We start from the raw sequence: 9,178 nt of genomic DNA, 5'->3' as shown, positions 1-9,178 counted from the left end.
GCACTGACACACGCACACTCTCTGGGAGGCGTGACGCTCCGCGTGTGCCTCTACTCCAGGAGGAATTGAGGGCTCTGGAGCGCAGGCCGCCCAGATCTCCCGCCAGGGACGCTGACTCTCAGTATCTGCGCTTTCGCTGGGCTTTACTCTTTACGTTTTCCCGTCCCCTACTAAATCATAAAAGCGTAACTGATATTTCGCTCATGTCCATCCCACACCACTTCATAAGGTCTTTATTAATAATGGTTCCCCAAGTTCGACCAGGTAGCACAGTTTGAGGACAGATGTTTTGCTAGGAAGAGCTTTGGAGGTCGATAGCAAAGTAGAGAAAATAGAGAATCTTATAACCCCCCTTTGTTGGGAGGTGTACTATGTATGAATGTGATCAGGTTATAGTGGTCTTGAGGAAAGTTTTAGGTGAAATTTAGGAATACCATAATTGTTTAAGAGCCTCCCATAAAAGTGTCAGTGAAATACCTTTCCCCCCCCTTCCTTTGAGTGGTTAACAGTAAGATGGATTTTTATATTTCTAACCTTTGTAGCAGTACACTTATTTCTCAAAATTAAAGGCTAAATTAAATCTGCAACAAAATATATCTAGGCAAGTATTTATATGCTCTTTCTTGTTTTCTCTAATGTTTCCTATAGCTCATATATGTCTCTCTTTTTTAAAGATTTTATTTATTTATTTGAAAGAGGGAGAGCGGGAGAGAGCACAAGCAGGGGAAACAGGCAGAGGGAGAGGAAGCGGTAAAATAAGATTTGGGCAGATTATATGAATGGGTGAAGAATTTTAAAAGGAAAAGAGAAGAGCACCTACAAAAGAGACAACAACCTCAAAAATGTCCTGACATTAAGGCTTTCTGTAAGTATGAGTTCTATTCGTCCAGCTTATGTCTCCCCTAAGCCGTCTTTTTCAAACACGAGAATTCGCTTTCAAGAAAATCCTTATGGGAAATTTTAGCCTACAGAGGCATTTATTTTAGTTTAAGTATTTATTTGAAGCTGAAAAATGTTGGTATATTCCAGGAATTCAAAAGAAGGTAGAATCGCTGGGGGGTAGCAATTGAGAAGGAAGAGGTCACACATTGAGATTGTGTATTAATATCATGATTGAGCGCATTCTCAATCAGTGTGTCAGACACTGCACTAAATTTAATTTAATTTCACCTGCTCAAAAACCCCTTTAAAATAGATATTATGTAGTAGATGAGGAATTAAGACCGAGAGCTGTGATACCCAATCTTGGCTGCATATTAGGATTGCCCAAGGATCTATCGAAATTTCTTTTTTTTTTTTTAAGATTTTATTTATTTATTTGACAGACAGAGATCACAAGTAGGCAGAGAGGCAGACAGAGAGAGAGGGAAGCAGGCTCCCCGCTGAGCAGAGAGCCCAATGCAGGGCTCGATCCCAGGACCCTGGGATCATGACCTGAGCCGAAGGCAGAGGCTTTAACCCACTGAGCCACCCAGGCGCCCCTCTATTGAAATTTCTTGTGTCTGAGCCTCATCCTCCATGTATTCTGATTTAATTGGGCTGAGGAGAGGACCTGAACCATTTTAATAGATTCCTTGTATAATCCCAATGTGCAACCAGAGTGGAGAATCACTGTCTTAGAGTTAATTTGCCCAGGGTCACTTAGCAACTAAGTAAGTGTCAGAGGAGGCAGAAATTTAATCTAGATCTATCTGATTCCAAAACCTGTGCTCTTAGCTGCTCACTAGCACTGTCAACATTCAGCAACATGTAGCACACACCACTTACATGCTTGGAATTTTGTTAAACACTGGCACGCAAAGACGAATGAGACAGAGGCTTTGCCTTCAATAAATTCAAGCCTGGTAAGGCAGAAGTCTCAGGAAATGAAACTAGGCCAGCTCATACAAGGTAGAAGCAAGTCAACTGGAAATTCTGTGATATTTCCTTCCAATTTTGAACTAAATTGACATGGAAGGGAACTGGTAGTGGGGAATCTAGGTAGGTGGCTATTGAACTAAGACAATGGCAGGGGTACAAAGAATTGCAGGACTTACTGACCATTGATGAGAGGATGAAGGAAAGAAAGAAGCAGAAGATGACTTCAGAGTTTTGAGTGTGAGTGGAACTAACACCATTGATTCAGATCAAGAGCACAAGTATGGGGTTGAATGAGCTTGAAATACTTGTTCAACACTCAGATGGAAATATCTAGTAGAGCACTGGAAGTGTGCATCTGGAATTCAAATGAGCAAATGGTCTGGAAATAAAGATCTGGAGTCACTGACTTATAAGTGGTAGCTGAAACCAAGCTTTGTATAATGTGTACTCTATGTATGGATTTTTTTTTAAGACAACATAGATCAGGGAGGGGAGAAAAACCACCAAATTTGACATTACCATATTTGAATAGTTCAATAAAGCTATTTTTGTCTACAGTGATATTAAATACAGTCAACTCATGATCATCCATGATGAGTTTTTAATACTTTCCAGACCTTCTCTAGCCTCACAGCAAATTTAACAGATGATGCATGGCCATGGAATGCAAACCAATTTTAAATATTGGCTAAATATTTAAGAGCACAATATGATACATTCAGAAATGTAATAGAAATATCCTAGAGCAGTGTTTCCACACATAAATAACTTTTATGCACCCCTAGTTTTGAGTTCAATTATTTTATCCTGATATTACTTTAAACCAACAAAAATTACAGTATTCTAAACATAAATCTAGACAGAAAATTCTTATGCTTAAGCCCATATACCTCTATAAACCAAAACACTTGCAAAATAAATGGGAACAAAAGTATAAAATAAGTAAGTTTCAAATTGTAATGTGAAAGGTGTTTTCTTGAACTTGAAGAATTTCAGTAAATATTTAAATCTTTGCTCCAGAATGGATTATTTTAAGATAAAACATGATTTTAATACTGTATGTCATGTGATGGTTCAAATCTCTCACCACTTCTTTTTATTAAACCTTTATTTTTACAATGAACCCTACCATTACTGGCCCTTTATCTGGGGCAAATGGTCATTTAAATCCACCTCTTTTTTTTTTTTTTTCAAATCAATGTAAAACAATTACAGGCCAATCTTAAGAGAAATCATGTAAGAGTACCCTGTTAGAACATGTTCATCAACATAATCCAGAACAGGCTTGCAGTAATATTTGAAGGTTATCATGTAAGTAAAATTGCATCATTTCAAAATTCTTCAGAGGAATTATAGAATACTGAGAATATTTCATGTCCCTTAAAGATCTGCAAATGCCACTTTGAAAAACAAAACAAAACAAAAACCTATCTTAGATTATTCAGTGTTTTTGATTATTTATGCTTTATAAAATTCCTTAGCATAAATCTCCAATTCTCAAAATACATCCCATAGAATCAATATTAACAGGTAGTTTGTGAGAGGAGGGGGATGAGGTTCTACATTTGTATTTGGTAAGCATTGGATTAGAAAAAAATGAAACACATTTTCAATATGGGGATTCTGAGATCCTTTAACATGCCAGGACATGGTGGTCCCAGAGAACCTATGATTCTTTCACTTCTCCAGGGCATCTCACAGTATTTGACTATGTTTCCATATTGTTAAACATTTCAGGCTAGTATATGTAAGGAAAGTTGAAGGAATGAAATTGTATTTTACAGTGAAGGCTGTTTATAAAATCCTCTGTCATCTGTCAATCAATGACCTCTACATAGAAAGCAGAAGCATCATCAGGCATATGGCACACTTTTCAATGCCTAGTGTGGTGCCTATTTCATAATACAAACTCAATAAGTATTTTGGGGGTTAATTAGTATTTTGCTGTATTTGTTATTTGTTTTATGTCAATAACAATTGCTGCTATTTTGATTTAATGAACACATATCTTCTGGAGAGAAGACCATGGTCACAAAAGTGTTTTGATGAAGCCTGTCATTTAACCAATATTTATCCTGAAGTATCATAAAGAAATTTGTCTTAGAATCTACAGTGTCCAGTACAGCAGGCACTAGCCATATACTGCTATTTGATTAATTTAAGATTTTATTCATTTATTTATTTGAGAGAGAGTGAGTGAGTGAGTGATTGTGAGAGTGAGCAGGGAAGGGGCAGAAGGAAAGGGAGAGAGAGAACCTCAAGCCGACTCCATGCTGAGCATGGAGCCCAACACGGGTCCATCTCACGACCCTGAGATCATGACCTGAGCCAAAACCAAGAGTCAGACATTTAAGTGACTGAGCCACTCAGGCACCCTAGATTAATTAAAATGAAATAAATTTTAAAATTTAGTTGTGCAGGCACACATTTCAAGTGTGCAATAACCCCTGTAAACAGGACAGATTACAGAATATTTCTATCATCACATGAAATTTTACTGGAAAGCCCTGTATTAGATTTCCCCAGAATACTAACATGGTAGGGAAAAAATCAAGAAATGGAGGTGAAATTAAATTATTGCCCACCAGCAATTTGTCCACCTAAAATTTATAACCTCTTTTAGCACATGGGAGAAAGACTTGTATAATAAAAAGCAACCCAGCAGTTCTAGTTTTATTTTAGGAAAAAGTTTGAATTATGGCACTCTCCACTTTCAGACCTGGCACCAGTATCTTCTAGAGGGATTGCCAATTCCAAGAGAGTTTGGTTTCTCAGTAAGAGTCATGAACAGATGGCCAGTAGAAAGTCTATACCATGTAATGTAGATCAGGTGCTTAAAGAAAAGCCCTCCTGCTGAAAACAAAAGTGTTTGTTGGAATATATTTTAAGTATCACAAAACAGCTGAGAAGATAAAGGAGGATTACCAGGCCAACATCTAAGGGAAAGTAGGACCTTAAAGAAGTAAGCAGAAGAAGGAAAGCAACTTGCCCTGAAACATTTTCCTGGTTGGAAAAAAAATTGAAATTCTGTTTTGACAGACTTTTCAGATGAGAACAAATGTAAAATCTTGAGGCCTGCTCATCTGGGGACTCAGACCTCAAGTTTAAAAGTTGGGACAGCCAAGGACAACACCTTGGTGTAAAGGTGATAGGAAGTAAAGCCACTCCCCACCCACACAGGGCAGAATGAGCAGAAATGAGGAGAGCAGAAGGAAATAAAAACATAAATGAGTACGTGTGGAAATGTAGGTACAAGCTGACCTTCAGGAAAATTTGCATTCCAAATTCACTCCACCTCAGTAAATTCAAAAATTTCATGCCTTTAATTTTGTTTAAAGTGTTCTTAGATGGATGGAATCCAAAATACCTGTGAATTGAACACTTCTTCTACATGTCTTTCCAGTCTTTTACAAATGCCTAGCCTACATCTCAATACATCTACAAATGTTTTTGTAACACTCACCTTAACCAACTATCTCTAGCTTTTGACTTATTTGTCCTAGAAACAAAACCTGCCCTTTTAATATTTCCATTTCATCGATTTACAAATTTTTTTAAAAGATTATTTATTTGAGAAAGAGACAGAGTTTGCATGGGTAAGATGAGGGGCAGAGGAAGAGAATCTTCAAGCAGACTCCATACTGACTGGTGGGCCCCATGCAGGACTTGGTCCCATGACCCATGAGATCATGATCTTCACCAAAACCAGGGATGCTCAACTGACTGAGCCACCCAGGTGCCTCCATCAGTTTCCCAATTTTAAATTACATTATGCAATCACAACAACATAATTGGCAACAATCAGAATGGACTCTGATTGGACACATAGCCCAATTGCTGGAGCTGGAAGTGCTGGGGGTAACTAGCCCCAGGAATGGAGCATGCTTTATCAAGAAAAAGAGACTTGCATTTTACTTTCAGTGTAAGATCTTACATCCTTTCTCAGTGATGTGAGGTAGACAGGGGAGGCTCTTGAGAGGAAGGTCTCACCCAAGGTATATTAGCAGTTGGATTGGAATAGAAATCAGATCTACTGATTCCTAATTCAGTGCTTTTTTTTTTTAATAGAATTCATCTTGATTTAAGAACCATGCTTGAAATCTTTTAGATCATGTAAAAAGAAATTTTTTCTACTGTATTCATCTAACACACACTGAGGTGATAATAGATAATTCTTGGTCTATCTGTAGATAAAGTTTTTGTATGTTTCCTTGATAATATGCCCAGAATATTCAATCTATCTTTTCATAACTCTAGACTGAAAATACACTGAAGTTACCCACCATTCAGTTGTAGTTACAAATGTGAGGTGATTTTATAATAATGATGTTTATCTTCTTGGATATAAACTCATTAAATGTTTTCTGCAATTACGTACTTTTGGCCTGATTTTACCATTTTTTGTTTGATGGCAAACTCTATAGCACATTCAAACAAACTGGGGGTTGGGGTGGGGGAGGAAGCGACAGAGGTGCTTACGAATCAATCTAATCACAAGAAGGCAAACTCACCTGAATTCTCAAGGTTGCACTGTATCAATTTGTGATTATTAGGAAGATCAGTGCTGGCTACAGAGGAAACAAAACAATGACAACATGTTGCCAGAGAGGGGAGGAGGACGGCAAACAGGGGCAGGGTGAACCCCCAAAGCTCTGAAGGGAGAGGTCAGTAAGAAGAGCAGTCACCTTTTAGTAGTGACCTTGATGTAACGCTGTCGGGTGTTTTGGGGTCTGTTAGGAAATAGTGGCAACTAAAGTCAATAAATTGAATGTATATAAAGTCCAATGGTCCCTGTAAGGCTTGGTATGTATCATCAGGCAACAAATAAACTAAACAAAGCCCCAAAAAGGTCATCGCGGATGAGCAGGCAAATGCAGAACACAACTCTAAGACAAAATCACTGGGGTATAAAACATCACAGTGAGAAGACAACTGGAAAGACTATAGACTATAAACTATTTGTCAGAGAGGCAATGATAGAGACCAAGAACAGAGAGGCAACACTAGCTATTAATTATTACAAGGGCCCATGCAATTTGAGGTCAAAAAACATAACAATGTGTTCTCTAAGAGATTTCTTTCTTGCTAATTCACCGCACTGGTGTTTCTGTTGTGTGACACTCTTGCCTTCGAACTGAATTCACACACTGGGGGCTTCGATACTATTCAGTCTCTCCCAAAGGCGGAATGTGTACTCCAATCTCTAACTGAACTTAAGCTAGATTCATAGTTGTCTAAGTTTATTGTTTATTATATAAGTTTATTATATCCAATATATCCATATATTGTGGATATCCAATATATCTGTGTATTGTTTATTATAAGTATATTATATCCAAGAAGATAAACATTATTGTAAAATCACCTCACATTTGTAACTACAGCTGAATGGTGGGTAACTTCAGTGTATTTTCAGGCTAGAGTTATGAAAAGATAGATTGAATATTCTGGGCATAGTTTATTGTTTTTATAAGAGACTGAAAAAAGTAGCAGAGAATCTCCTTTGGCTTGCCAATTATAAATGCATGTGTATACACATTGATTCAAAAAAGCAGAGGATTTCATCTGATAACAGATGGAAGACACAAACAGTCAAATTTTTGAAAATTTCCCAAAAGGAATATGTATACGGCTAGGTGATGTAACAGACATAAAACACACTTACAGAAACTCAATGGTTTGGATTTAGATTTCTTCTGGGACTCAGATTTGCCAAAAACAGAAACTTCCAGAAGAATTTCCCATAAAAATAAAGACATTGCTTGAAGTGATTTTAAATTTATTTCCTTTGGAATTTGAGAATCATTGCTTTTTTTTTTTTTAAAGACTAGCAATCAACGCATTAATAGCGATTAAAGAGAATTAAACGAACTTAGACTTTTCAGAAGCGATCTTAGATTCATAAAATTAATGTTAGTACTGAAGTATGGTAAAACCATTTGTTGAAAAGGCATTCCAACCTGGAACATAATATGTGTAGCTCATTGATGGTCTGGAGAGTCCCGGTGATGCTCACTATTTTCAGAGACTTTATCAAACACTTGAGCTCCAGTAGGTCCCACTGCTCTTCTGTTATTTAAAAAAAATTGCTGTGTGTCCACTTCTAGAGCTCAGTTTTATTTAAGGAAGCCTGAGGTAAAGGAAAAGCATGTGCTCTGTGTAGAAGGAGGCGTATCTTGGTTCCAGGCTCTGCTCTCTATTACCATCTGGTTATTCTTGGGCAAGTGACTTGCCTTCTCTGATCCTCCATTTTCTCATCATTGAAGTGCTTCTTGTCATAAGGGATACGTGTAATAAAGTAGTCATACACGTCATGGTTTTGTGGATATTACCATTAATCACTTTGATATTTGCCTTGACAAATGACATTCCTATTTCTGTTGAATGCCTCCAGGATCAAAAATTCCTCACCTCAGGGTGCCTGAGTGGATCAGTGGGTTAAAGCCTCTGCCTTTGGCTCAGGTCATGACCTCAGGGTCCAGGGATCAAGCCCCACATTGGGCTCTCTGCTCAGCGGGGAATCTGCTTCCCGCCCCCCACCTCTCTGCCTGCCTCTCTGCCTACTTGTGATCTCTGCCTGTCAAATAAATAAATAAAATCTTTTTTTTTAAGTATTAAAAAAAATTCCTCACCTCTTATGGAAATTTGTTTCATCTCTTCAGAGCTCTAGGTGCGAGAAAGTTCTACTTGGAGTTCAACTATATCCGGCTTCTTGATGACTTCCCACCCACTGACACCACTTCATGTGACAGCCTTGAGATTGTGAACGTCTCCTGCTCTGCACCCCCCACAGGCTCTTGTCCCCGTTAAATATACTATTTGTTTAACCATTTTCCATATGACACGTTCTCCATCCTCTTACCATAATTGTTGCTTTCTTTTGGACATGATTCAGACTATCAACATCCCCTCCATAGGGTTAATTCCAGAACAAACACCAAAGCTGCATCACCACGTCCCTCATTTTTGATCCCTCCTTGAACACAACGCCCCACTACAGTAGCGTTTTTGGCAGTCATATCCTACTATTAAGTTGTATTGAGTTGTTAAATTTAAACAGCTCTTAAATCCTTGCCATGTGCACAAACCACATTTTCTCTATCCTGTTCTGGTAGAGTTGTGGGTCGAATTTGGGAGTGTTTAGATTTTTCCATGTTTTCCACTGAGGACAATGGGTGGATGCCTAAACAAAAGGGATTATGATTTTTCTGTTGAATTTCTTTCCCATGCAAATTCCACGGTTCAACATAATGATGAGCCCCCTTAAGGCTTGTGTTACCTGCAGACTGCCTCTGCAGGCCATCAGGATCTTATCCAT

The sequence above is a fragment of the Lontra canadensis genome, unplaced genomic scaffold, assembly GCF_010015895.1.
Source record: "Lontra canadensis isolate GAN:19392208 unplaced genomic scaffold, GSC_riverotter_1.0 scaffold117, whole genome shotgun sequence".
NCBI classification, from domain to species: domain Eukaryota; kingdom Metazoa; phylum Chordata; class Mammalia; order Carnivora; family Mustelidae; genus Lontra; species Lontra canadensis.
Note: the sequence above shows the minus strand (reverse complement) of the source record.